At 40.7% G+C, this 24,843-nt stretch overlaps 1 protein-coding gene across 6 annotated transcripts in view; it reads right to left on the bottom strand.

The window, feature by feature from the left end:
• The window catches only part of TMCC1 (transmembrane and coiled-coil domain family 1), a 282,639-nt gene that overhangs the window by 242,136 nt on the left and 15,660 nt on the right, over window positions 1-24,843 (bottom strand). The window contains exons 1-2 of one of the 6 annotated variants that reach the window (XM_064274847.1): window positions 16,142-16,157; window positions 1,615-12,016 (exon numbers count right to left, since the gene is read on the bottom strand). The exons of 1 other annotated variant lie outside the window; for it this stretch is intronic. The gene's annotated coding sequence lies outside the window, so the exon portion shown is untranslated. Of the gene's footprint in view, window positions 1-1,614; window positions 16,006-16,141; window positions 16,249-16,669; window positions 16,955-24,843 lie in introns of those variants that run through there. 4 more of the 6 variants (XM_023547876.2, XM_064274848.1, XM_003409745.4 and 1 more) reach the window with 4 other exon arrangements.

Here is a 24,843-nt window from a genome sequence, read left to right as displayed (position 1 = left end):
AGCTACAAAATGAGAATCTGAATTTTAACAAGATCCCCAAAGTCAATTCATATGCATATTAAGTTTAAAAAGTACTTCCATAAACCAGCACAAGATATGCACCCACCCTCCCCTCGCCATTCAGCAAACATGCCAGGCAAGCTTCTGCCTCAGGGCCTTTGCACTTGCCGTTCCGTGTACCTGGGAAGTTCTTCTATATATCTGCATGGCTTACCCTCCTACCTCTTTCAAGTCTTTCCTCAAATGTCACTGTCTCTATGAGGCCATCTGCGGCCACCTAATCCCTACCATAGATATGCCCTATTCCCCACTTTTCTGTTTTTTTTTTCTTGTTAGAAACTGTCCCCAACTAACAAATTTATTACTTATTTTGTTTACTCTGTCTCTCCATACAATACATAATGTAAGCTCTACAGAGGCACAGACTTTTGTCTGTTTTTTTCCCCAGTGTCCAGAACACAGTAAGCATTCAATAAATATTTTTAAATGAATGAAACAATAAACAAATGAGCTTTCTCTTCAAAACACTATCCAAGAGATCTTATAAAATGACTCCTTGCCACAGAAATTGACTTTTTTGGCATTAAATTCAACAAGTCCACTTTTTAAAATATACTGAACACCTATTATGTAATTCAAAAACAAACAGAAAACCAGTTGCTTTCTAACCAATTCTGACTCATGGAGATCCCATGTGTCAGGCACTGTAAAAACAACTATTTATGATTAAGTACGGAGATTTAAAAATATGATTCATGATGGTAGTATACCATCAAAAAGTTTGCAGATATATTTAAGAGAAATAAAAATTAAAATTTTAAGTGACTGAAAGAACAGATATGCCTACAATTCTCTACAATAACAATCCTTTATATGGATAAATAGTCTTTCACACAAATTTTCCCATCTGATCCTCAACAACCCCATTAGGTGTGTAAAGCAAGTAACAATAAGCCCATTTTAGAAGTGAGGAGACATATACTTTAAGTCTTAAAGCACGGCATTAAAAATGTCAGAACTGGGACTGAAGTCTCTCGATTCTTAGTTCAAAACTGTACTATATCACACTTCCTCTCATAGATGATACTGAACCACACTATAAAATCATATAGCTATATACTTTGCTAAAGATTCTGAACTCTCTCAAACCATCCATTATCTACACAATATGGGAACCAATCATTTCATTGAAGCCACAATTGTAAGGAATAAAAATTTAAGCTGCTATTAGGGGGAGAGCAAGTGGGAGTATGGAGTAAGGTGTATATAAACTTATACGTGACAGACTGACTTGATTTGCAAACGTTCACTTGAAGCTCAATAAAAATTATTTTAAAAAAGTAAAAAAAAAAAAAATTCAAGCTGCTTCCAGTTACTTTTAAGTCTAACCCAGTGTCAATAACATTCAGGAACAATATAAGAAATGAACTCTTATAATGCACATGAATAAAACTTTTTTGAGCTGGACAACTGGTAGAAAAAGAAAGAATAAAAGAAAGGAACAAGTAAGTAAATGAGAATTCAATTCTAGAGGAAAGAGTGACGGTTATATCATCATTTCATACTGCTTGGAACACCTAAGCGATGCAACTTTGCAGAAGAAAAATGACATACCTCCTCAAAATCCCAGCAATAGTTTTCCTTTCTTTGCATAGATGAGGATGAATAGTTGAATCCAAAATGTTTTCCGAAAAATGTTCTTTTTAAAAAAGACATAGAAGATCCATATGAAAAGAGACCCAATCTGGGAGGGTGAACACCGTGTCTTTTAAATCTTATGATTAAGAGCAGCTGTTCACCAAGTGTCAGCATCTGAAGTACTAACTGTGGGTGTGTCTTCTCAAGAGAGTAACACCTGCTGGGACAGAGGAGCAAGAGAAGGAGAAAGAAATACTACTGAATCCAAATGACTGGCTGACAAATAATTACCAGTTCTTAGGCTATAAAATCTTTCAAGTTGACACTAGTAAACACAGATAGATTACATGGAGTACCCACGTCCAGGTGGCACTGGGGCTTATCACTGAGAGCAGCAATCAAAGATAACACCTCAGACCGAATTGCTGAGCTAAGGGCTGTGGGACCATGATCTCCGGGACTATCTAGCTCAACTGGCATAACGTAGTTTATAAAGAATATGTTCTACACTGTACTTTGGTGAGTAGCATCTGGGATCTTAAAAGCCTGTGAGCAGCCATCTAGGATACTCCACTGGTCTCACCCCTTCAGGAGCAAGAAGAATGAAGAAAACTAAAGATACAAGGGAAAGATTAGTCCAAAGGACTAATGGACCACATCTACCACACCCTCCACCAGACTGAGTCCAGAACAGTGAGATGGTACCCGGCTACCACCAGTGACTGCTCTGACAGGGATCAAAATAGAGGGTCCCAGGCAGAGCTGGAGAAAAATGTAGAACAAAATTCTAATCAAAAACAAAGATCAGACTTGATGGCCTGACAGAGACTGAAGAAACCCTGAGAGTATGGCCCCTGGTCACTCTTTCAGCTCAGTGATGAGGTCACTCCTGAGGTTCACCCTTCAGGCAATGACTGCACAGGCCCATGGAACAAAGCAAGACTAAAGGGACGCACCAGCCCAGGGGCAAGGACTAGAAGGTAGGAGGGAACAGAAAAGCTGGTAATGGGGAACCCAGGGTTGAGAAGGGAGAGTGCTGACATGTTGTGGGGTTGTTAACCAATGTCATAGAACAATTTGTGTACAGACTGATGTGAGAAACTAGTTTGTTCTGTAAACCTTCATCTAAAGTACAATTAAAAAAAAAAAAAGATACACCTCAGCAGGTAATCCAGCTCTCTGATTAATAATAAACAAGCTGTGTGTTAAAGAAAACACAAAAATCTAATTCTTGTTTTGGTTTCTTTTTTTTTCAAGATGATGGCCATATCACACAACCAAACAAACATAAACAGACATATAACATTAGGTAGTTTGGCAAAAAGACCAAGCATTCTGGTCTTATAAAACAAATGCTGTAGAACTACTAATACACATGCCTATGTCAGCATAAAATATAGAATAACGTATGCAAAAAACTTATATGTAGCTCTGGCATGAGGAACATCAAAGTTAATTTGACACATAGGGTGGTTCTGTGTACTCTTACAGTCCCTGGGTGGCACAACCAATTTGAAACTGAAAGGTTGGCTGTTTGAATCCACCTAGTGGCACTACAGAAGAAAGGCCTGGCAATCTGCTTCTGTAAGATTACAGCCAAGAAAATCCTGTGGAACACTTCTACTCTGTAACACATGGGGGTCGCCATGAGTCAGAATCAACTTGACAGCCAAAGGTCTTTTTTTTTTTTGGTTTCTGGTTAGATATCTTATAGAACTAGGAATCTATATATTTCAGTAGCAAATTAAAGCAGTGATCTTGATAACAGCCATATCACTACAATTCTATCAAACTATAAATTACAGAATATACAGTAAGCTCTGGCCATGATGGAGTAGCAAGGACTGGATTCACACACCCACAACTAAAAAAAACCAACAAAATATATGAAAGAATGGTTTTCAGACCTTAGACACCAGGCAGCACAGAAGAAGAACCAATCACTGCCCCAGTTTAATGCCTGGAGAGAGTTTCCAGGCCAAAGCACAGGGAGAGAAACCCTGGCAGAGTCCGGCAGTCTCTCTGAGTTGAAGTGAAGGAACTGGAAGTGCAGGGAGGCCAAGGTGGCTAGAGTTCTCGAAGTAGAGTACCGCAGAAGAGAGAGCTGCCCAGAGACAGAGAGTGATTCAGTGATCTGCTAAGGGTCTCCTTCAAGTCTTCAGTTGATTACTGATCAATGTATGTATATGAAGGAACTATCCAAGATAGAGGTGAGGGCTGGGGTGAGGAGGACGCCAACTGAAAGGAGTAGAAGGAACAATCTCCAAATCTTACATGGGGCCAGGAATAGTTCATGTTCTCACTAGCCAGAATGGAAAATCCCATAATTCATAAGGCATCAGTAGTACTCAAAAGAGTATGACCTCAGTTTTGGACAAAATTAACCACTGCTCTCGTTCCACCTAACAAAGCTTAAAAGCAAGCTCTGAAAGCTCAAACTATTTCCAGATTACTTAACTGTACCCTCAAACAAAGCTCAAGAATATTTATAATACAAAAAAATCTAGCATCAAAAAAGGCAAAATTTTTTTTGCCACCCAATCAAAAATTATCAGGCACGCAAAGAGGCAGGAAAATATGACCCATTATGAGAAGGAAAAAATCAATCAATAGAAACACCCAGTATTGGCACAAATGGCCAAATTAGTACACAAGAATATTAAATAATATAACTACATTTCACAGGTTCAAAAAGTAAACACTGAAAAAAAAAAGTAAACACTGAGCATGTTAAGTAGAGACATGAATATGCAAAAAAGATACAAGTCAAAGTTCTAAAGCTTATATATATATATATATATATATACACACATAAATGTCTTAAATAAAAAATACACTGGGTGGGACTGACAGCAGATAAGACACTGAAGAAGAAAAGATTAGTGAATTTAAACACACAGCAATAGAAATGAGAACACTAGGAAAAAATGAACAGGACATTAATGAGTTATGGAACAACCTTAAGTAACCCATAATATGTGTGACCGGAGTCCCTGAGGAGTAGGAGGAAGACAATGTTAAGAAATCTTGACCAAAAATTTTCCAAATTTGGTGAAAACTATAAACCCACAGGTGTGAGAAGCTCAACAAACACCAAGCACAAGAAAAATGAGGAAAATTACAACTACACCAACATACATCAAAATCAAATTGCTTGAAGAGAAACTCCTAAAAGCAGCCAGAGGGAAAAAACACACATATACAGAGAAATAAAGTCTGACAGCAGACTTCTTTTCGAAAATAATGCAAAGCAGAGGACAGTGAGGCAGCATCTTAAAGAAAAAACCTGTCTACCTAACTTTCTGTCCCCAGTAAAATGGCTTTTAAAAATGAAGGCAAATTAAAAGACTTTTCATATATACAAAAGCAAAGAGAATTCATCACCAACAAACCTGTACTACAAGCAATGTTAAAAACAAATCCTTCAATCAGGAGGAAAATGGAGCTACACAAAAGAATGAGGAGCACGGTAAACGGCAAACATAACAAATAAGTAAAATATACAGTATTTGACAAAGGCTTTATTATAATGATGAAGATTCATCTGCATTATTAAAATAAAGAGCTCTAACAAGAATTTTCACAATACACATTATCTTCCAAAATGTCCATCTTTCAAACAAATCAAACTTGATTACTAAAACTCAACTGCCATCACGACATTCCTGTAAATTATAAAGAGTTGATCCTATCTCTTTTCCACAGAAAGAAGCCCAGCCTCAAGTGTAAGTTATCCAATAACAGAGAGTGAGTCTTCCGGAAAATTAAAATTAAATCTTCTTTGTTCCCAGCCCAGCATTGTATTATACCCACCCACTGCTGTCAAATTGATTTCAACTCATAGTGACCCTACAGGACAGAATATAACTGCCCCAAAGTGTTTCCAAAGCTGTAATTTTTACAGAAGCAGACTGCCACATCCTTCTCCGGCATTCTATTATAGACGGTGGTTTTTAAACCCTTTGAAAAACATGCCTACAAAGAAATACTTTGCAATAAAGTGTGATCGTGGTCAATATACAATTTATCTATTTTCCATTGTCTTCAGGGAACCCCAAAGTCACTTAGAAGTAAGTTACAAAGACAGCTCCTTGACTTCAAGAAGTCTGAATAACAACATTACAGTTCAATGAACTGGTCAGATTGTCCCAAATTGGCAGAATAAGAAAACTTCTGCCAAGTCTTCCTGAGCAAACCAAATTTGACAAAGCGAAAAGCATCAAAGCAATAGCTGCAGGACGAAGCTTCAGGGTCAGGCACTGAAACAGGAAAAGAAAGCACCAATATTTGAGGTCACTCTATTATAGCCCAAACCTCAAGGGAAATGTGGTTAACGAGAATAAAACCTCTGTAATACCACTGATGCCAATAATTTACAAAATGGGAATCCTGCCTACTATTCCTCTGAATACATATCGGTAAACACAGAATTGCATACACTCAGAGATTCCCTGGGACCGCTAGCAGATTTTACAATCCAACTTCACGGTGAGAGATCATTTGCTACTCTGAGACAGGTTAACTGCATGGTACACAACATAATTTAGGATGTTCCTCAGACAGAATTCTAGAGGAAGGCTACCTACTGTTATCCCATCTGTACCAAAAATTCTTTACTGTATAATGACAACCAGAAAATTCTGTGATTTCAATATTCACTAATGAATATCAAGAGAATGTCAGGAAAATGTAGTGTTCTTTCAGTACTTTACCCCAAACCAAGATACTGGATAACTTTTCTCTTAATATGAAAATAAAATGTATCAAAAGAAACATGCTAGATACCCAAGAGAATTGAATAGGTATGTTCAAAGAAATATTACTGTACAAGAATGTTCAAAGTAGCATTATTCATAATAGCTAAAAGGTGGAAACAGCCCAAATGTCCATCAACTGATGAATGGATTAACAAAATGAAATATATCCACACAGTGAAGTTTTATTCAGCCATAACAAAGGAATAAGCTATTGATACATGCTACAACATGGATAAACCTTGAAAACATTATGCTAAGTGAAAGGGGCTAGACACAAAAGGCCACATATCGTATGATTCCATTTGTATGAAATGTCTAGAATAGAGACAGAAAGCAGGCTGTTGGTTGCTAGGGGAGGGGGAAATGGGGACTGACTGCTTAACGGGTATCGGTTTCTTTCTGGGGTAATGACAATGTTCTGGAATTAGATAGTGGTGGTAATTGCACAACATTGTGAATGTACCAAAAGTCACTAAATTATATATTTTAAATGGAAAATTTTATGTTACATAAAGAAATTTTTCCAAATGGTAGTTATCTAGTACTTGTATGTTCCACTACTTAACAAAATGCTATACTGATAAAAATCACTCAAAAATGCTTTTTAAAATATAATATACTAACATGACATTGGGAAAAAGGCAAAAGCAGAGAGAAAATAAACAAATCAGTAGCTGCCAGCGGTTGGTGGGAGGAGGATTGAATAGGTGAAGCTATTCTCGTATGATACCATAATGGTAAACACAATATACCTAAATTTTGCCAAAGCTCAACACATAACTTTAAGCCACAAAGAATAAACTTTAATATATGCAAATTATTAAGTAATTAAATAAGCATTTAGGAGGTAGAGGGATCCCAGGATGGAATGCAAAATAAACTAAATGTATTACAAATGTATGAAACTATCTTACTGAAAGGGGTGAGGAATAAGGTGCTGACTTAAGTAACTTTGAAAATGAGTTGAGTCTAACACTCAGGGGTGGATTAACCAGTAAGCAAGGTACTCACAGGCTTACTTGTGCTTACTTACTAACCTGTAGTGCACAATTTCACCTGTTTTCACCCATGCATACCTCGCCTACTGGGTAATCTGTCCCTGGTAACACTAAAGGTAAAAGGAACAGTACATAAACATAGTACCAGAGTCGATAAAGTTGTTTCCCAAGAAAGTATGGGTTAACAATTCTGAAACCACTAAACATGTATTGGAATTGAAGAATTAAGTAAATGAGTGGCAGATGGTGAGAGCCAAGTGGCGTGAAGCAATTCTAACCCATGTGGTAATGAATTACAGAAGTGGAGCCATCACTATGAACACATGTTTAGCTTAATACAGATATACAGTTACATAGGGAAATGTTTACAGATATGTGCATACACATGAGTTAGTATACAAGCATGTATCTCCTTGCTCTATCACCTGAGAGGGCCTAGGAGCAACAACACCCCAATAATAACAAGCACATCTAACACCCAGACCTTGGTTTTTAAATCCATTCTCCAATAAAAGGAACCAGGGCTTCTTGGAAAAATGATTGATTATAGGACTGGGACAGGAACTATAAAAGATGAGCCTAAAGCATCCTATGTTGCCAGAAAGTAAGAAAGTGCTCAAAAAAAAAAAAAAGACAATGATGAGGGTATGTCAAAGAGAAAGGATACAGGAGCCAACTAAAAGGCTTCCAATGGCCAAAGCTGGAACAATTTGAGCAATCAAATAAATAAAGTCATATTGGACTATAGCCCAAGTATAGAATATTCATGAGTCCATAGTGACATAAATAAATGATCGCATAAAAAATAAATGGTGAGAACAGACAAATCTCCCATGCAGAAGCCAAAGTAATTTATGTAGGAGGTAGAACAGAATTATTCATTCTCTAAGTGTGGACTAAGCATAGCGATTTCTTTCCAAAGAGTATAGTATGGAAAGGAAAAAAAATGAGTAACTTTATGGTGGAGAAACCTGGGAAACACTACTTCAAGCCAAGTGGTTATGGTTAACACCAACACTGATAAGACACATTGACAGTATGCATCCTTAATACATATGGTACATAAAAACGGCATGATAACCTCCACGGTTTGTGTTCCTTTCAAAAAGACATTATACCAGTCTACCATAAGAAAAACGTCAGACAAATCCCAAACTGAGAGGCATTCTACAAAATACCTGACTGGTAATCTTAAAAACAGCCACGGTCATCAAAAACAAGGACAGTCTGGGAAATTGACACAATCAAGAGGAGCCTAGAAATCACGGCCACTAAAAGTAATATGATATCCTGAACGGGATCCTGGAACAAAAAAAAAGACATAAGGTAAAAACCAGAAAAATACAAAAAAAGCATGGACTTAGTTAATAATAATATACCAATATTGGCTCATTAATTGTAACAAATGTACCATCCTAATCTAATGTAAGTTGTTAATAATAGGGGAAACTGGGTGTGGGATAGAAAGGAATTCTCTGTACTATCTTTGCAATAATTCTGTACATCTAAACTATTCTAAAATAAAGCTTATTAAACACCCGAACCTATTGCCCTAAAATAGTCTTTAAACCAAAAATATCCCCTGAAGTCTTCTGAAAACCAAATAATACTTTAGCTTAACTAGTAAGAATGTCTGCCTTCAGCCTTATGCTCTTGTAAGATCTATTTATATAGAATCAAATTGACAAAAGCAACTCAAAACACGTCACTGAATTGTACATGCAGAAACTTGGTGGGTATTTTTGCTACGTATATTCTCAACAACAAAAAATAATTAAAAAAAACTTCGTTAAACAAATGTTAATATTCTTTTTTTACTACATGCCTGGAATTTTACTTGTTGTGTCTGGGACACAAAAGATGCTTAAAACATGGTCTTTGACCTCAAGAAGCTTGTCATCTCATTGCAAGGTAAGACAAACCCTCATGAAACGATACGGAATATAAAATATTAGAACATGAAATTGAGGAATACAGATAAAGAATATTAGACCAAGAAATGGCAAATGTTTTGTTACATATCTATTTACCACAATAAAAAAAGAAATCTAAAATTTGGTTTAAAAAAAGTAATATGTCTCAGATTGTGAGGGAAGACATCATCAAGGAGATAAAACTTGAGTTGGTATCTTAAAATGTACTTCAAAGTACTAAAGTAAAAGAGAAACAATGATAAACTGGTACGCTTACAGAGTACAATAAGAAAGGTAAAAAACAAAAAAAGACAAAACTAAAAGAAATAAAAATATTTAGTCATGAGAAGTAAAGGCTTAAATGGGATAAACAGTAGCAGTGTTCACACACTTCAAGAGTCATGTGGAAGAGCTAATAGAGGTCAACAATTACTCAAAAGCAAAGATGAGAAGAAAGAGGTCAGGGAAACTAGAGTACTGGAAAGGGAACAAACTGAACACAGACAATGTTGACCCATTGTGATAAATGTAACTAATGTCACTGAACAATCTGTGTGGAAATCGTCAAGTGGGAATCTAACTTGCCGTGTAAACTTTCACCAAAAACTCAACAAAACATTTTAAAAAAGAAAAAAAAGCTACTAGAATTACCTCAAATACCCAATTAACTTACAAGCTGACCTCTGGTAAAATCTGACCAATGCTTATGGATATAGAGTGTGACAGCTGTTTAGTAGAGCCACAACAGGAAACGCCAATTTGGAAAGACAGGAAGCAGGTGGCCAAGTTTTTCTCAACCACTTTTCAAATGACAGTATGTACGTGAGCCCAAGAAAGCAAAAATTCAAATTCAAATCCTGCAAACATTTATTGACCACCTTGTGTAGATGCTTTCGTATTATCTCATTTAATATTCATAACAAACACATCTATAAACATTTATTAATGTAAGAGAGGTTTAACGTAAAAATAGAATAAAATAAACCTGACACAGAAGCAGGAACACATTAGATATTCCCTACCATCCCCCAATCTCTGCTAGGGATTTTATAGCTGTCTTAAAAAGCAAAATAGTTTGAAAGTCCAAATATTTACATACCAATTTATTTCCCTCTTGCTCCTTCCTTCAGTCAAACTCAGTAGCTCTCAGCATTTAATGTGCATAAGAACCGTACACGGTTATACATTAAAAGAGGAGCCCTGGTGGCGCAGTGGAAAAGCTACTAACCAGACGGTTGGAGGTTTGAGCACACCAGCCACTCCACAGGAGTAAGATGTGGCACTCAGCTTCAGTAAAGATTACAGCCTTGGAAACCCTATGGGGCAGCTCTACTCTGTCCTATACGGTCACTATGAGTTGGAAAAACTTGAAAACGGCAACGGATTTTTTAGTTTATATTACACATTAAAAATAAAAAATGCACACTATACTTTTTGGGCAATTTAAAGTATTTTCAAGTACAGTTTTCATCTGATGTGATTTTTGCCTCATGCACCAACTTTAGAACCTAATACTGAGATGAGGTGCAACTTTACTGCAGGTTTACTTCTTGGGCTCAGAGAGAGCATAAAGTAGGATTAGTGAGAGAGGGTAGAGAGGGAGAATCCTATTACAACATGAAGAATATTTTAACAATACTACCTAAAAATGGGTGTGTGTGGGTGTGTGTGGTATCCACCAACCATTTGTCTGTTTGTCATACTGTGGTGGCTTGTATGTTGCTATGATGCTGGAAGCTATACCACAGGTATACAAGCAGCGTCCCCCATACTGGACAGGTTTCGGCGGAGCTTCCAGACTAAGAAAGAGTAGGAAAAAAGGGCTTCCAAAAATCAGCCAATGTAAAACGTATGGATCACAAAAGATTATTGTCTGACATAGTACTAGTAGATGAATGCCCAAGGTTAGAAGGCAACAATGGACTCAAGCATGCTGGCCACGCTAGCCCTGTTTACATCTTAAGAGGGAGGGAAGGAAACAAAAATAATTCTGAATCCACTCGAGGGCACTGGGTTTGGTTTTTTTTTTTTGGTTATGGATAAAGTAAGGAAGAAAATCCCATAACAAACAGTCCTCGTTTCTGCAACTGGTCACGTGGTCACAACCGGTATTTAGAACTGCCTTCTTCCACCACCCATTCTGTATTCCCTTTACCCTCCGCAAGCACCTCAACTGGTTATGGTTCTTTTGGAGTGTAGCATACCTCCTCCTGGGTCACACTTTGTACTCTACCTTTTGGGGCTCACTGGGATTTAAATCTAGTTATAGGTCTAGAAACAAAATGGGTGGTGGAAGTGGATCCTGGGAACATTCAGCAACTTCTTATAAGGCACCTGCCTCAGGGAATGCCCCTGGCATTAGCTCTGCTTCAGGCACAGCTGAGTCAATCTCATCAAATGGGGGTGGAAGAGATCATGGATTTCCCAGAGAGGGTGGCTTACCAGACAAAGATGGGGTAATCTATTCAGACGGACGGGTGGTGCTGTTGGGAAGAGTGATTCAGCAGAATTGAGGGGCCCAGTGTCCCCAGCTTCCTGATTATCTGTCCACATGTCCTCATCCCAAGTTTCAGGTTCCCACTTCTTCCCAATCAATGCCCTCACTTCAACTTCAGACACCATTCAAGGTTGGGAATTGAACTGGCATTGTAATTCAGTCAGTCTTCTCATAAGACTCTGAGTTTGATTTTCGGCAACATCAGCTCTGTTACTACAAGAAAGAAGGCTTTCTTTCAGGGCACAATTGGCATTTTCATGTCTTTTATGCAGCATTTGAGCTATGACTCTGAAGCCCTGAGCTCATCTCTTTCTTTCACCGCTTTGTCTAGTGAAAAGTACAACCAACCAACCAGCTTCCCTATACTTCTCATTTTGACAAAATTATAGAAAAGTGTCCAGTATGCAATTACCCAGTGTTTTGTTTCTAACAAATAAATTGAGCTATTGGTGGCGATATTTTGCTATTGCCAGCTCACACCATGGGTTAGCAGTGTCTTCTTTACTACTGGAGGCAGAATCACCAGCACCTTTAAGATTAGCCAAACTTGAGAACCAATTTAGAAAACTCATCCTTAACAATTCTGGTTTTCTAGAACCACCCTCAATACCAAATGTCTTAGGCAGGGTTCTCCAGAAAAGCAAAACAAGTGAAGTGCATATATATATATACGTAATATATATACACAGAGAGAGAGCGAGATTTATCTCTAGGAAATGACTCATGCAGCTGTGGCAACTCACAAACCCCAAATCTGTAGATCAGGCATCAGGCTAGAGGCTTCTCCTGACTCACATGGCTGCAGGGGCTGATGAACCCAAATCGGCAGGTCAGCTGACAGGCTGCTGGCCCACAGGGCTACAGAAGCTAACAAGTCAGGTCAGATGGCAGACTGCTGGCTCACAAGGCTGCAGAAGCTGGAAAATCAGGTCAGATGATAAGCTGCTGGCTCACAGGGCTGTGGACACTGAAGAATCCAAAATCAGCAGGTCGGACAACAGGCTGCTGGCTCAAGTCCCAAGAACCAGAGGTCAGATGACAATGAGCCAGATGCAAGATCCAGAGCAAGAGAGCTTTGCCAGTGCATTCATATATATTGGATAGAAGCCTCACCCTCAAGGAAATTTCCCTTACTTGAACAAGGCGGTGATTTGAGTAAGGGCATGACTGCAGCAAGGTGGTGACTTGAGTAAGGATGTGACCTGAGTAAGGCTGCAATTTGACTCAAGATACACCCTACACTAATCCTGCCTCATTAACATATAAAGGTTTAGGGTTTACAAAACATAACTATATAATGCCACAAAATGGAGGACAATTACATCAGATCACAAAATGGAGGGCAATTACACAATACTGGGAATTATGGCCCAGCCAAGTTGACACATAACATTAGCCAACACACCAGTGCTCTTGACAGTGGTACGGAACTGGGCAGTGTTTCATTCATGGGATCACCATGAGTCACAGCCAACTCAACAGGAACTAACAACAAATGTGGTACAGACTGCCTCAAAATAATGAATTTTCTGTCACCAAAGTTGTTCAAATAGAGGCTGAACAATCAGAGAACATTTTAGAAAACAGCAATTGGAAGAAGTTAAGATCTCTTCCAACCCTTAAATTCTCTAATGGGTAGACTTTTAAAACATGAAAGGAGAAGAGCAACCTAGTTAAGAGAAACAAAATGAGAAAAGACACAAAAGATGACATGATATATGGGGAAGTTTAATGCAGGGGAAGAATACTCATTCCCACCTGTGGCCTTTGCACCTGCCGTTTCATCTGCCAGGAAAGCTCTTCTATCTTTTAGGCCACAATTCAAATACTTTCTCCTTAGTGAGGCCTCCCCCGATAACTCTAACTCCACCCACCCTAGTTACTCACTCTGGTCGCATCGGCTTCTTTTACTTTATTCATAGGTTATACTGGGGGCACCAATAGAGCTCACAAGCCAAATCGAGATTGCTGTGTTTTTGTATGGCCTGTGAGCTAAGAACAGTTTGTACATTTTTAAATCGTTAGAGGAAATAAAACCAAAATAGTATTTGTGATATACGAAAATTACATGAAATTCAAATTTCAGCATCCAAAGTTTGATTGGAACATAAGAGTTGAGCAGTTGAGACATAGAGACCTTATGGCCCACAAAGATATTTACTATCTGGTATCTGGCCCTTAACAGAAAAAGTTTGCTGACCTCTGGCTTGTACCATCATCTAAAGCTACCTTGTCTATTTGCTTGCTTATTGTATATTCCTCCTTCCCACACACACATTCCCCCACTGTAGCCCACACCTAGAAAAATTCCTGGGTCAAAGTTATGGACTAATAAATATTTGATGAATAAATTAATGAATGATCCAAAAATGCCACTCTGAGGAGTCTAACTTCAGTCTTCAGCCGTTATAGGTTTTATGATAGGCATAAAAAGTCTTGCAGAAAAGGGAATTATTCCAGTGAGTGAAAAAAGGCTTAAAGTAATGGTGGCCACCAACTAGTCCAGATTATTGGGGTTCTTCATCAAATCGTAAACTACAGTTTTTTGTTGTTGTTGCTCATAAAAGATTCTCTCAACTACTACATGGTGCCACAACATTCCTTAAGTTGATTGTGCCTCTGTTTATCTTAGGATGCAAATACTGAAAAATCTCATTTCCTATACAAAGTACGCAGCACTTGCACTATAACAAATCTTAAGAAGTGCTCATAATTCTAACAGACCTAGATCATGTGTTAATGAATTTTTAATATCTAAATTTTTCCTATGCTCATCAGCAACCTATTCTGTAAACAGCTGAAAATCTTTAGAAATTAAAGGTTACCACCCACAGACCAGAAGCAGCCTTATTAATCTTTCTATACTAGCCAGAGAGTGGGTGACGGATTTTTAAAAAAAAAAAAAAAAGTCAATTCTGTTGGTAGAGGACAAGGTATTGTTAAATCGAAATCCCACCCAGAAGTATCACTTGCTACATGACACTACTAAAACTACCACCTCTTCCTAATTCAAGCATCAATCTTCCCATCTACAAATGGAGGAAAAAAATGTATCTACCCCAATATTTTCATAAGGTTCTTTCCTCTAGGATTTGCAACACCTTCTATACCCAAATACTACAAAGACTGGGATTAACCAATCCTAAAATTTAAGATACTGATCAGAAGGCATAATCAAATCAAAGTTGTGTTCTCTTTCTCTAAAGCAGCTACGTGCTTTTTAAACCCTGGATGCTTTTTTAAAGAATTAGCCAATTTAGGAATTCAGGCCTTTCTTACAGAAGCTTATGGTACAGGTACCTCTCATGAGTGTGTGAGATTTATAACCAACCGTTCTGGGATACAGTGTGAGTGAGTGTGAGTACATGTGAGAGAAAGAGTGTGTGTCTGTGGTCATTTTCCTTGCCTGTATGACAAACAAATCCGAATGAAAAGGCAACTGCAAAGAGCACTGCCTAGGATTTACCAAGACTGTGTTATCTGTCACCAAAGAAAAGGGGGAAAAAATGGCCAAAACTCGAGTGGGGGTTGCTTCAACAAACTCTTGCTACAGATTCACCTGGGGGATTCTTACCATCAATGCTGTCAAGGGATGAACCCAAACCAACCCCAGGACCAACACTGTTCACATCTTTGCTGGGTTGGCAAGCTATAAACGGATCTCTGGCGTTTTAGGAAAGGGGCATCTTACTGCACACCTTTCCCCTTCCTAAAACGGTTACTAAAGGGCACCCTGAGGCCAAGCCCAGCCAGCCCTGACTCACATCCCACCTCACACCACCTAGTCTCCCCGTTCCCAGCACAGCAGGCTCCCTCCTCCCCTTAAAAGACAAGTTCAAATTCAAAACAAAAGGTGCAACATCGGTTTCAGGTGGCACTGGCAGAGCCCGAGTGGCCAACTACTGGGGACGCCAGAGCAAGCGAGGGCTCCTAAGACCCAGGACCCCCCATGGGAGCCAGCTCACCAACAGTCCTTCGGGCCTCGGCACAACTCCTTACACGCCCCTCCCTCACCTTGGCCCCGGACAGGGATGCTGGGCGGGGGGGGAGGTAATGGGAGTGGGGAGAGAAACCCCAGGGAAAAGAGGACAGCGCAACGAGCCGGGAAAGGGCAGAGGCCCAACGGGGATGCCGGGGGTCGAGTCTTAGGCCCGGGGCTGCAGCCCCGGACGGGGGCGAGCAAGGGTCCGAGAGGCGCCAGGCCGCGAGCGGGAGGCCAGGCCCTCGTCTGCGGCGCCGCCGGGCCACGCTCCCCTCAGGACTCTCCCCCCGACCAACAGAGGGGTTGTGAGGGGGCCGCGGCCGCCGCCATCCTCAGGGGCGGGGGCACTCACTCACCGGCTGGGAGGGGAGGAGCAGGTGGCGTCTCCGCCAGCGCCGTTGCTGGGGCTCAAGCGCTGGCTCCTGCCGCTGCGGCCGCCGCGCCCGGTCCATCCCCCCAAACGCCCCCCTCCCGGCCCTCCCCCCGCGCCGCCTCAGCCGCCGCTACCGCCGCCTCAACCCCAACGCGGGAACGCAAGGCGGTGCGAGGGGGCGAGAGCGCGCGTGCGCCCGCCGCCACCGCCCACAACCTCCGCCCCCGACCGGCGGCGCACGCGCAAGGCGGTGAGAGGCCGTGCGGGCGCGCGCACGCCGCAGGGGGCGGAAAGAGGGCCTGAAAAGGCACGGCCCCGCCCCCAGCCCGCCCACCCACGCGGTCGGTAGAGGAGCTGAGCCGCGCGGCTGCTGGTGGCACCGGTGCTCCAGGTGGGCTCCTCCGGGCAATGCACTCCGTGCTTCCCTGGCATGTCCCCTTTTTCTAGAAAGCAAGGCCCCGTGGCAATGCAGGTTTGAGCGGATTTCTGGCCGCCGCGCCGAGTCACGCACCTGTTCTCCGTACCTTGGGTCGACGGACCTTCCTTCTCCGATCTAGCAGGTTTTCAGCCACTGCTGGGAAACGGGCAGCGGCTGTTCGTATTTAGTGTCCGATATTATTACTGAAGAGGCTCCAAGCAGCCATCAGCTCATCCTTTTATTATTATCATTTTCCTCATTCAGTTACTCTTTCGTCATTTATGTATTGAGGCTTTTTCCGTGCTCCAGGCCCCGTTGGAGGAACTGGGAGCATAGTGTGGGGACAAATGGGGTCCCTGGCATCATGGAGTTTGAAATCTGATAGAGAAGGAAAATGTTAATGGAAGAATCGCACAAAATCAAAATTACATTTTCAGTTAGTAAGAGCTCCTCTGAGAGGTACGTGGCGCTAGGAGAACTTGTATGTGGAGAAATCTAGTCTACTGTGTTAGGGCTGAAATCTGAAGGCTGACTTGAAAGGTCCAAGAGGTGGAGCTTGCATGGCCAGAATGGGGCTCAGAAAGACGAATGAATGTGGAGTAGAATGTGTGAGGGTGGAGAGAGGTAGGCAAGCACCAAGGTAAGGATTTGGGGCTTTAATCTGAGAGCTTTCGAAAGCCATCGAAGCCTTTTTTCAACAAGGTTGCAGAGGGAGTAACGATCATTATTTCTGTTGTAAAAGATCACTCAGATAGCAGTGTGAAGAGTGGGCTGGAGGGGGCTTGGAAGCCAATTGGAAGGCTACTATAATTTTCAAGGAGCCCTGGTGGCCAGTGGTTAAGAGCTGGCTGCTAACCTAAGGTCAGCAGTTCAAATCCACCAGCTGCTCATTAGAAACCCTATGGGGCAGTTCTACTCTGTCCTAGTAGGCCGCTATGAGTCAGAATTCATGACAATAGGTTTGGCTTTTTGGTTTGGTATAGTAGTCCTTGCAAGGTAGGGTGGTGGTGGTAGAAAAGGAGGATAAAACTGGAGGGTAGAATGGGCAGAACTCGATAAGGGATTGGTTGAGAAGAGGGAGTGAAGATTGGAAAGGGAGTTGTCAAGATTGACTCCTAGATTTGAGGTGGTGGGGGATGCATTTATAGAGCTCAAGAGCACTTGAGGAGGCCACAGCCTGGAGGTTAACTCAAAATAGATGTTAAACATAAATGTAAAAGCTAAAACTAAAACATTTTTAGAAAAAAACAGGAAAAATCCTTCTGACCCTAAGGCAAAAAGCATGAAACATAAATAATTCATAAATTGAACTTCATCAAAATTAAAATCTTTTGCTCTTTGAAAGACATCATTAAGAAAATGAAAAGGCAAGCTATAGAACAGGAGGGAGGAATTTGCAATAAAATTATCTGATAAAAGACCTATATCCAGATATATAAAGAACTCTTGTAACTGAATAATAAGACAAACAACCCAATAAAACAATGGGCAAAAGATTTTAGTAAACACTTCACAAAAGAAGATATAAAAAATAGGCAATAAGTAATGAAAAGATGCTTAACGTCTTTAGTCATCTGGGGATTTGTAAATTAAAAATACGGGGAGATAAATCTTCATTAAAAACCAAAACCAAACCCACTGCCGTCGAGTTGATTCCAACTCATAGTGACCCTATATGACCAAGTAGAACTGCCCCATAGAGTTTCCAAGGAGTGCCTGGTGGATTTGAACCGCTGACCTTTTGGTTAGCAGACATAGATAACACTTCACCACTATGCCACCAGGGTTTCTAAATCTTCATTAGAATGGCTAAAATTAAAAAGACTGATGTAATCCCAGGCCTACACATCTCCTTAGCCATACTTAATCTCTAAAGTCATACTTCCTCCTAATATGATACGACTATCCTGTGTACAGCCTAATACCTGATAATGTTTTCCCCAAAAAAGAATGCAGAGTCCTTGAGTGATGTTCCCTCTTTACCTTTGATACCCTATAACTTAATACTAGAGACCCTGGGTGGTGAAAACATTTAACACATTCATCTGCTAACTAAAAGGTTGGAGGTTCAAGTCCACCTAGAGGTGCCTCAGAAGAAAGGCCTGGGGTTCTACTTCCAAAAAATCAGCCACCGAAAATCCTACAGAGCACAGTTCTACCCTGACACAAATGGCATTGCTTTGAGTCAGTATCGACCGAAGAGCAACTGGTTAACTTACAATTGTGATATAAAGTTAACTATTATTAACATATCTCCATTGTGTGGTACTAAATTTCCCCTTTGTAATCGGAATCAGTCACCCCAGCCAGTCCAATAATTCCCTTCTTTGCTTAGTGTTTCAGAGGCATAAGGAGCCCAAATTGACGGAGTGGCAATCTCAACTTCCAATTCAGTGGAAGCATTGTTGTGTCTACTGGTAGAAGCATCCTTCACTTTGGAATGAAGACCTCTAGACCAGCAAAGCCTCTGGCCATTTCTTCTTCCAGACAAAGTGAACAGCCATGTGCACTGCTGGAAGTTCTGCCAACCCGGAGGAATTCCCTTTACCACTGCCTTCAGAGATGTCCCAAAAAGATGCTAGTGCTGCAGCTGTCCATTTTCACCAAAAAAAAAAAAACTTGCCATAAAATCAATTCCAACTCGTAACAACCTTATAGGACAGAGTAGAACTGCCCCATAGGGTTTCCAAGGAGCATCTGGTGGATTTGAACTGCCAACCTTTCGGTTAGCAGCTGAACTCCTAACCACTACGCCACTAGGGTTTCCATTTTCACCCAGTACCTGCATATTGTGCAAAACTATCTGTAAACTATGCTGTAAACCAGGCCTGAGTTTTCTCTTTCTCAGTTTACTTGCTGTAGGGAACGCACCTTAAGGCCATAGGTGTGGGCTGGGGAACAAAGCTAGCAGAGTAAGAGCCATGACCATTTGCGCCACTTCTTCATGCAATTTACTTGTGCCTTCAGGGCCTGCTCGAGCTCAGTCTTGTACATACCACATCCATCTGATGATGGAGTGGTCTTATACATGTCCAGATTTATAGCTTGGTGGATCAGACAACTCCCACTTCATGATGGGCAGCTTGGGCCATATGATAACTTAATGGCCCATGGTTAAGGGTTCAGTCTCTACTAAGGCCTACCTGCTGCCGTCGAGTCGCAAGCCAAAAGCTGTTTCTCAAAAGGAGAGGATGTCAGGACTTTGCTACAAAATTCCAAGGGTCTGTGTTGGTATCCACCTACTTGTGGATTCTGACTCATAATAACCCCATGTGACAGAGTAGAAACACCCCGTAGGGTTTTCTTGGCTGTAATCTTTACAGAAGTAGATCACCTGGTCTTTCTCCTACAGAGCTGTTGGGTGAGTTCGAACCACATAGGGCTTAACCTTTGTACCTCCAGGACTCCTTGATCAACCTATAGGGACCTGCTAAAGGCTCTGCACTGCATCTCTATCAGTCATTCAAAGAATGAGACTGGTTTGTTTTTCAGAAACTTTGGTCTTGAGGCTACAGGAGATAAGGGTTTCTTTCAGCACAGATACAGAAGCTCTCAAGTCGTCATGCATAGCTTGAGCTGTGAATTTGAAGCCCTGAGCTCTCACCCTTTTCTTTCTCCAGCTTGGCTGAGAGCAACCAGCCAGTCCCATTATATACCTTAGTTTGATTAAGATATTCGGTGGTAGCAAAGGTTTGGTTTTATTTTGGTTTATGGTAGTAAATATATTGTCACTCAGAACCTTGCTTTCTGTAGGTATTTGATTAGGAGTATCTCATTTCATGGACTACTAGGACCTCTTTACCACTGGGAATAACCCAAAAACCCATTGCCATTGAGTAGATTCCAACTCATAGCAACGCTATAGGACAGAGTAGAACTACCCCATAGGGTTTCCAAGGAGCTGCTGGTAGATTCAAACTGCCAACCTTTTGGTTAGCAGCCGAGCTCTTAAGCACTATGCCACCAGGGCTCCCTACTAGGAACAGAATCATTGAAAACCAGTTGCCTTGAAAAACACCAAAGACACATGATAATTATGAGCCCAAGAGACAGAAAGGGCCACATAAACCAGAGACTACATCAGCCTGAAACCAGAAGAACTGGATGGTGCCCAGCTATAACCAAAGACTGCCTTGATAGGGAACACAACAGAGAACCCCTGAGAGAGCAGGAGAGCAGTGGGATGCAGACCCCAAATTCTCGTAAAAAGGCCAGACTTAATGGTCTGACTGAGACTAGAAGGACCTTGGTGGTCATGGTCCCCAGACCTTCTATTAGCCCAAGATAGGAACCATTTCCAAAGCCAACTCTTCAGACAGGGATTGGACTGGACAATGGGATAGAAAGTGATGCTGGTGAAGAGTGAGCTTCTTGGATCAAGGACACACATGAGACTATGTTGACATCTCCTGTCCAGAGGGGAGATGAGAAGGCAGAGGGGGTCAGAAGCTGGAGGAATGGACATGAAAAGAGAGAGTGGAGGGAAGGAGTGTGCTGTCTCATTAGGGGGAGAGCAATTAGGAGTATATAAAAATATATGTAGCAAGGTGTATATAAATTTTTGTATGAGAGACTGACTTGGTTTGTAAACTTTCACTTAAAGCACAATAAAAATTTAAAAAAAAAAGATACTCACCGTCACTCATTATTAGAGATGTGCAAATTAAAACTATTTTTTACCTGTTGGATTGTTCAAACTTATAAAGATTGATAATGCATTCTAAGGCCAGGGTTTGGGCAAACTGATACTCTCATACTTTACCAATGGGAATGCATATTGGTAAAACCATTTAGGATGGGAATTTGGTGATATCTAATAAAAATGCAAAAAAAAAAAAAAAAAAAAAAACCAGTTGCCTTTGAGTCAGTTCCAACTCCTGGTGACCCAATGTGTGTCAGGGTAGAACTGTGCTCCATAGGATTTTCAATGACTCGTATTTCAGAAGTAGATTGCCAGGACTTTCTTCCATGGCACCTCTGGGTGGACTCGAACCTCCAGCCTTTCAGTTAGCAGTTGAATACATTAACTCTTTTCGCCATCTGTGGACTCCATAGAGATTAGTGTCTTTCAATCTAATCAGTTTAGAGAACCAATTTAAGAGAACCCAGAGCCAATTCAGAACACTTACCCTTAAGATTCTGTTCCTCAAGAACCACATTCAGTACCAAAATCTGTATTGGTCAGTGTTCAAACAGAGAAGCAGAACCGGTAGGAGATAGCGTATTAAGAGATTTATTGCAAGGAGCTGGCTTATGTGATTATGGGCCCTGGTCAAGCAAGTTGGTCAGGAAGGGCAGGCTAAAACTCTTGGGCACAGGCCAAAGTTGCTATCCACAGGCAGAATTTCTTCTTCAGGGAAGCCTCAGTTTTGCTCTTAACACCTTCCAACTGATTGAATGAGGCTCACCCCAGTTATCTAGGATAATCTCCCATACTCAAAGTCAACCAGTTATGGATTTACAACAGATCAATGACATGCTTTCACAGCAACACTTGGATTAGCAACACAGCCAAGGTGACACCTCATAAAGACTATCTCATTAGTATTTACCCAAAAGAAATTAAAACACATGTCCACACCAAGAATTGTACAAGAATGTTTATAGAGTTTTTATTCATAGCATCAAAAAACTAGAAACAAATTCCTAACAACAAGTGAATGGATGAACAAATTATGGTACATCCATATGGTGAAATGCTACTCAGCGATACAAAAGGATGAACTACAAATGTGAATGAATCTCAGAATTATTATGATGAGCAAAAGAAGCCAAAACCAAAAGAACACATACTGTATGATTGCGTGTATATAAGGTTCTAGAAAGTGCAAACTAATGAACAGTGATATCAAACGAGTGGTTGCCTGGGACCAGATGTGGAGATAGAGGTGGACTGTAAAAGGCGTGAAGAAACTTTTATGGATGATGAGAATGAATGATCTGAATCTTGATTATGGCGGTATTTCATGGATGTATACATCTGTCAAAAGTTGTCAACTTATATAGTTTAGATAGGTGTACTTTGTTTTGTGTAAATTATACCTACATAAAATCGTTATTTTGTTTTTATTTTTTTGTACTTTAGATGAAGGTTTACACAGAAAACTACCTTCTCATTGAACAATTAATATACATACTGTTAAGTGACATTGGTTGCCAACCCCACGACACGTCAACATTCTCCCCTTCTCGACCTTAAGTTCCCCATTACCAGCTTTCCTGTCCCTTCTGCCTTCTCGTCCTTGCCCCTGGGCTGGTGTGTCCAGTTAGTCTCATTTTGTTTTGTGAGCCTGTCCAATCTTTGGCTGAAGAGTGAACCTCAGGAGTGACTTCATTATTGAGCTAAAAGGGTATCCAGGGGCCATACTCTTGGGGTGTCTCCAGCCTCTGTCAGACTAGTATGGTCTTCCGTGTGTGTGTGTGTGTGTGTGAGTTTAAATTTTGTTCTACATTTTTCTCCAGCCCTGTCCAGGACCCTCTATTGTGATCCCTGTCAGAGCAGTCAGTGGTGGTAGCCAGGCACCATCTAGTTGTGCTGGACTCAGTCTGGTGGAGGGTGTGGTAGATGTGGTCCATTAGTGCTTTGGACTAATCTTTCCCTTGTGTCTTTGGTTTTCTTCACTCTCCCTTGCTCCAGACAGAGTGAGACCAGTGGAGTATCCTAGATGGCTGCTCACAAGCTTTTAAGACCCCAGACACTACTCACTAAAAGAGAATGGAGAACATTTTCTTTTTGAACTGTTATGCCATCTGAGCTACATGTTCCCCGAGACCATGGTCCCCATAGCCCTCGGCTCAATAATTTGGTCCCTCAGGGAGTTTGGATGTATCTACAGAGCTTCCATGACCTTGCCTCGGGCAAGTTGTGTTGCTTTCCTAGTAACATGTGCTGTCTTACCCTTCACCAAAAAGTTACCACTTATCTGTTGTCTATTTTGTGTTTTTCCCTCTTCACCCCTCCCCTCCCCTCCCTTGTAACCATCAAAGATGGTTTCTTTTTGTGTGTAAACCTTTTCATGAGTTTTTATAGTAGTGGTCTCATACAATATTTGTCCTTTTGTGATTGACTTACTTCACTCAGCATAATGCCCTGCAGATTCACCCATGTTGTGGGATGCTTCACAGATTCATCATTGTTCTTTATTGTTGCATAGTATTCCATTGTATGTATGTACCATAGTTTGTTTATCCATTCATCTGTTGATAGGCACCTAGGTTGTTTCCATCTTTTTCTCTTGTGAACAATGCTGTAATGAACATGGCTGTGCATATGTCTATTAGTGTGATGGCTCTTATTTCTCTAAGATACATTCCTAGGAGTGGGATTGCTGGATCATATGGTATTTCTATTTCTAGCTTTTTAAGGAAGTGCCATATTGTTTTCCAAAATGGTTGTACCATTTTGCATTCCCAGCAGTGCATAAGAGTTCCAATCTCCCTGCAGCCTCTCCAGCATTTGTTTTTTTCTGTTTTTTTTATTATTATTCGTGCCAGTAATGTCAGGCGTGAGATGGTATCTCATTGTGGTTTAGATTTGCATTTCTGTAATGGCTAGTGATCACAAGCATTTCCTCAGGTGTCTGTTAGCCACTTGAATGTCTTCTTTGGTGAAATAGCTGTTCATGTCCTTTGCCCATTTTTTAATTGGATTATTTGTCTTTTTGTTGCTGAGGTGTTGCATTTTCCTTTAGATTTTAGGATTAGACCTTTGTCAGATTTGTCATAGCCAAAATTCTTTTCCCAGTCTGTAGGTTTTCTTTTTACTCTTTTGGTGAAGCCTTTCAATGAGCATAAGTGTTTAATTTTTAGAAGGTCCCAGTTATCTAGCTTATCTTCCAGTGTTTGTGTATTGTTAGTTATAGTTTGTATCCTGCTAATGCTGTGTACTAGGGCCCCTAGCGTTGACCCTATTTTTTCTTCTATGATCTTCATAGCTTTTGGTTTTATATTTAGGTCTTTGATCCATTTTGAATTGGTTTTTATGTATGGTGTGAGGTATGGGTCCTGTTTCATTTTTTTGCGGATGGACATCCAGTTTTGTCAGCACTATGTGTTAAAAGACTGTCTTTTCTTCATTTGGTGGACTTTGGGTCTTTGTCAAAGATTAGGTGACTGTAGGTGAATAGATTTACATCTGGGTTCTCAATTCTGTTCCACTGGTAAATGTATCTGTCATTGTACCAATACCAGGCTGTTTTGACTACCATAGCTATATAGTAGATTCTGAAATCAGGTAGTATAAGTCCTCCTACTTTATTCTTCTTCTT

The sequence above is a fragment of the Loxodonta africana genome, chromosome 22, assembly GCF_030014295.1.
Source record: "Loxodonta africana isolate mLoxAfr1 chromosome 22, mLoxAfr1.hap2, whole genome shotgun sequence".
NCBI classification, from domain to species: Eukaryota; Metazoa; Chordata; class Mammalia; order Proboscidea; family Elephantidae; genus Loxodonta; species Loxodonta africana.
The sequence above is the reverse complement of the archived record's forward strand: the minus strand, read 5'-3'. Positions and strand labels throughout refer to the sequence as shown.